The sequence below is a fragment of the Podarcis filfolensis genome (genome assembly GCF_964270895.1).
Source record: "Podarcis filfolensis genome assembly, chromosome: 5".
In the NCBI taxonomy this organism is placed as follows: Eukaryota; Metazoa; Chordata; class Lepidosauria; order Squamata; family Lacertidae; genus Podarcis; species Podarcis filfolensis.
In genome coordinates this window covers 30,810,331-30,816,330 of record NC_139608.1, presented here as the reverse complement: position 1 = coordinate 30,816,330, position 6,000 = coordinate 30,810,331, and positions in this window count along the sequence as shown.

The window sequence follows — 6,000 nt, the reverse complement described above, 5'->3', positions numbered from 1 at the left end:
CAACCTCAAACCAAAACCCAACTCCGCAGTTGGCAGAGAAAACTACACTCTTTCATCTTCTCACATAAAAAACCAAGAATAAGCCCCAAATACCTGCACCTCCCCACCTCAGAAGGAGGATGGGGAATCCCCAACATAGAAGCATATTACATTGCCAACCAAATACGCCATATAATCCCATATATACTAGAAGATGAGACAAAACAATGGGTACACCTAGAGAGGGACACAATTGAAAATACCTGCACCACAACATACCCACTCCTCCCAAACAAACTAAAGAAAATTCCCACAACACTTAACAGGTACACACAGACCATGCTCAAAGCATGGAAAACACAAATAGGCAAACTATCCGCAACCCCATCCCCACTAATCCCCCTGGCGTACCACCCATTATTCCACCATGCAGCACAAAACCTCCAGATAAAAACCTGGCGAACCAAAGGCTTATATCGCCTAATAGACTTTTATAAAAATAACAAACCCTTGTCAACACAAGAAATACAAGACAAACTAGAAGACACCCAAATGCCCTGGTTAACACAACACCAACTACATGCCCTCTTAAACAACCCAACAGTAAAATCAGCAGCAACTAGACCCCTGACAACCTTTGAAAACCTCCTCCTAACAACAAAGGGAAACGGTAAAGGGGCGGTATCCGCAATATACAAAATACTACTCCAAAACCCCGCAAATCCCCTAGACCCAATCAAAAAACAATGGGAGAATGACATAGGCTATGAGATTAACCCCACTCAATGGACCAGAATGTGGTCTAAACCCCCCTTTAAAATCCATATCAATGAAAAGAAAAGAACTCACACTGAAACTCACCTACAGGTGGTACCTAACACCAAGGAAACTAGCGCTAATACACCCAGGAACCTCACCAAAATGCTGGAGAGGGTGCACCTCCACAGGCACATACCTCCACATATGGTGGGAGTGTCCCAAAATCCAACTATTCTGGACAACAGCCATACAAGAAATATGTAAAATAACTAAACAAGTATTAGACTTCACCCCAGAATTGGCCCTACTAAACATCTTCCAAGACAACAATGCCCATTTACACCACAAAGAACTCATAACCCACCTACTTTCAGCAGCCAGAAACACCATAACCAGACACTGGAGAGACCTGTCAGGAGTAAGCATGGACCAATGGTACCAAATAGTATGGGAAACAGCCTACTAGAAAAATTAACTAATAAACTGAAACTGACACGGGGACAAACAGAAGAAGACACCTTCACCCCAGTATGGCTCCCCTTTATCACATACACAGCCCAACAGGACAACGACAATAATCCACCAACAGCATACAAATCAATATGGCTAACCTGATCCAAAACACCCACCCACCTCACTCATACACGAAAACAAAGATCACCACAGCCAATCACAAACAAACAATCACACCCTAGGCCAACCCCAACCTCTCTCACCACCAAAGGAACACACGTGAACAACACAAGCACGCTGACACCAAACTCTACATACATTAAGCATAATAGAAACACCGCTACCCGACCCCACCCCCATCCATCTCCCCTCCCTCCACCCCCTTTCTTTTTTTCTTTCTTTTTTCTTCTCTCTCTAATGCCTCATCAAATGAAACAGATTTGTAAAAATGTTACATGGAAGAAAAAAAATAAGAGGCATTACACTTACACTGTAAAACAAGAAAACCCTTAATAAATTTTTTTAAAAAAAAAAAGAAGAAGAAGAAGATGGTGGAAATCAAAGGAAGGCCTCAGGTGATGAATGTAGTACTTAGGAAGGCTTATGTGGAAGCAGGGTGCTTTGAGTACCAATGTCTCAAGCAATTTAGGGCTTTAAAAGCCAATTCCAGAACTTGAATTGTGCTAAAAATGGACAGGCACTCAATTTCTTTGCTTAGGAACTGGTGAGATATGATGCCTGTTGTTGGTCTCAGTTAGCAGTCTAGGAGCTATATTTTGAACTAAGGTGATGCTTCTAAGAAGTCTTCAAAGGCAGTACCACAAAGAATCTAATATGAAGCTTACCAGAGCAACAATCATTTTGGCCAAGCCATCTCTGCCCAAGAAGTTTCACAGCTGGTGAAGCAGTGAAAGACACAGGGAGATAGTACAGGATAAATCGGTGCTCCCACAAGTGTCCACCTGATCCTCTAGAGGGGGCACAACTATTTCCAGAAGAGGTTGAACACCCCTTTCCTGGTCATACAAGGCTCCCACTCACAACTTCCATCTTGTTAGGACTGAGCGCTGGTTTGTTTGCCTAGTCTAATCAATTACTTATCTCAAACACAGATTCAGCCTTTCCACAGCCTCACTGGATTCGTGAATTATTACGGCCATCTCACTCCCGTGTGAGGTTGCCAACCCTGCAGCGTGAGCTTTAGAGCGCTGCCATGTGGTTTGGGGGGACCAACTCAAAGTAAAATCAGTCACAGCGAGGGTAATGTATGTATATATGCAGGGAGGCAATTTGAAAAGAAATGTGCGAAGGGAAACACCATATAGTATTCATTGATTTCTGCAAGATGGTTTGCTATTCAGTCATTCAGGCTGGTGCCTGCTCCTTTTCTGAAGTACAGTACGCTGTGACTACATTTTCATGAAAACGGAGGGAGGAAAACAAACAATCAGAATTCCATTCCATTATACATGTGTACTTCAATGGTATCAGGTCACAGCCTCGCCCACCTGTGCCAGGGCTCCTGTAATTGATTCCTGGAAGCGTTTCTGTGCCAAGGCCCTGAGTTCCATTTAAATGCAGATGTGGTCTAATATGAGGGCTGTGCATTTGGCACTGATGCCTAGCAAACCTCGCTTGTTTTCTCCTGTTTTCGCAAAGCTTTATATTAACAGCTTCAAGAGAGGAGGGAAAGAGAGGGTGGGGGGAGGGAAAGCAACTTTGATAACAGTTATTATTATTATTTTCCCAGAGTCCACAAAAATGAAGGGGAGGCAGTTGGGGAGGGGGAAGAACTAATTATAATCTGAAGTGTAACCATAGCCCGATTTAAATAGGTAGCAGTTATGGGCTATTGATCGCAGTTCACAGGAAAAGCTTGTCATGTTGTGTCAAGAGGTTAATGTAATTACAAGAGCGGGCAGCAAGATCAGCTGTAGCCTCGAATAGGCGAATAACTAAAAGCTGCTTTGGAGACACATAATGTTGTCAAAGCATAAATAATTCATCCCAGCATTCAAGAAGAAATTACTGCTCCGTTCCAGCGTATTATTCAGCCATTAAAATCCTGCCCTTGTAAAGACTTTTGAAGTAGTCATATTTTCAGTACTAAGAGGGGTTTTGGAGTATCCCGTTTTATTAAAGCTTTATATTGTGCTCATGGTTTTTTTTAAAAAAAATATAGTACTAAAGAAGGATACGAAATAGACTTGCAATTTGTTTAATAACTGCATTACAATTCAGATAAGGGTGCAGAGAAGCGCAGGGATTTGTGGAGTGTCTGGATGTGGTGTGTGGAGAAAGACACAGCATGAGGTGGTAGAATTAACTCCCTTTGGCTGGCCAGAAATAAATTGACTCTGGCTCTTTATTGGCATCCTGAGCTGGAACAACAATCCCCTCAGCATTTGGCGATCTGTTTCTCCCAGAGCCAGGTAAGTGGAAGGGCTGTGAGAAATATCAACAGACCCAGCTGCCTTCCATGACAGCCTCTTGACTCCAACTGTTTGCTAGTCCATATTAAAGCTAACAACAATTGGCCATTGAATGGGGTCTCCTCAGCACAGGCATTTTGGCAGCTTAAGCTGTGTGTTAGTGCCGTTAGTTGCCTTGTTTTCGAATGGCTCTCGTTGATTATGTCTTACAGTCCCCAGGGACAATTTTGCATAAGTTCCTTTCAAACGACAATGGCGTTTTCCCCACTATCAAGCAAAGGATTTTGAAAATGCCTTCTGATTTCAGAAAACGGGCTTCCTTCTCTGTGAAGTAGCTTGGGAACCATCCAACAAGAGTTTCACAAACAGATAAGCCTGTTGTCCAAGCATTTTGCCCTTCGAAAGCAAAACTCTTTTTCCCTAGCCATTTTATAAACCTGTTTTCTGACATCCTGAGTTCAGGGTGGTGGTGGTGGGAAACATTCTGAACCTTTTAATGGAGATGTACTAGTTTTGACTTTGAGGTAACCTCTATAGGGAGTTATTCGGAATGAATGAGATTCTGTTTCATACCCCAAAAAAGGGTTTCTTCAATCATGCGAATGCAGCCTGATTTTCACATATGTAAATTAACATGTTTTCACAGCCTGCAGCCTTTGACAGTCACCTGACAGCTAGCAGAAATCATTCTCTCATATCACAGTGTACTTACGATGACAGAAATGGATGAAAGCTGAAGGTGCTGCTATAGCAGCATTCTGAAACAATTTTTTTTGAGTGAAACATAGCTATTTGGCATCCCAGCTCTCCAGTATCGGCAGGAGGGATGCTCTGGCTGTCCTGCAACACTGCTGCACCCCAAAAGGGAGTAAGCAGACTTGTGGCAAAGTTAGTGTCTAATGCATAACTAAGAGCATTTGCTGCTAAAGGGGCAGCCATTGACTTGGGATTTTTTCATTGTGTAAAATCAGCTATATTTCTTGGATCCTGCATCTGCTATTGCCTTATCTGCTCTGATGTCACAGAGGGTTTGGCAGCTAAATGTGAACATAATATTTGGATATCTTAAAATACGAATGTCGATAATAACTTGTTATTTAATCATTATTGTCCATTTGCAACGGGTATCTTTTTGGTACCGACTGGTTGAACAGTCAGTAGGTCTTGCAGTGAAAGATAAGTAAAATTCCAGGCTTATGTACAGGATTCTATGCCGTGAACACAAGCAGTGTCATGTCTCCCATACACCTTAAATGAAAAACACCAATGAATGACTTCACCATTTGCACTAATAAGGTGCTAACTCGAAGCCCATGGGGAAAATGATGAACAAAGAACCAGATACATTTAATATTCTATTTATGGTGGACTGCAGGGCAGGAAGATAACACAGGAGTCAGCGAGTCCTGAACAAATACATACAGCAACACACATAAGGAGATGAGGAAGATGAGAGTCATTTTTCTATTATGCAAGACATATGGGGACTTTTAGCTCAGGACCATCTTCCACCTTTACGGGATACTGATCTACAGTGCTGCCTTTGCTTCTCCATCAAGTCTGAATGCTGCAACTTGGTTACCACCACCTGTTGATTCATTCTGAGGATCTAAGGAAAGGGTGGAAAAAAGCGCTCCGTGTGTGTGTGTGTGTGTGTGTGTGTGAGAGAGAGAGAGAGAGAGAGAGAGAGAGAGAGAGAGATTTTCCTTCTTTGCTCCCCTGCCCCGTTTTCTCCCTGCCAGACTGATGCAAACCTGATCTGTCATTCTGTTTGGGGCTTTCATGATTGCTGTGTTTGGATCTCAGCTAATCAAAGACCCCCCTTCTTGCTGCCTTATTTACAAAGAAGCAAACATCAAACAGTCATTACTTAAATGAAAAACACTTGGAAAAATCACACAAACTTTTCTTTTTTTCTTTTTCTTTTTGAAAAGTTCCCTAAGTGTGTTTTAATTGAAAGCGGGGGAAAGGTTTTGAGGTCACTGTTGTGCTGTTTATGAAAATCTATACTGTCTCCATTACCTCCCTCTTCGCTAAAGGTAATTGCTACAGAGCCAACTGGAACAATTCCTGGTTGTTCACATGAGAAGAAGATGAAATTAATGGAAAACATTTCCCGTTCTCATAAGCACATGCCACCATCCCATGATTCCTGCATATTAGAACACCATAGCATCTAAGTCAGAATGGGCTCATTTGTCTCTTCTGGAAGTCTTGTTTAGGCTGTCAACAGACCCAGTAATAATGTGGCAATGTGGATTTTATATGGAATTTGCATCATTAATCTCTTCTTTGGCCTGTGATTTACCACAGCAAATCACAAACAAATTATCTGCTGACATGTCCTGGCACAGAAAGGCTGAAAATGTTGAATGAA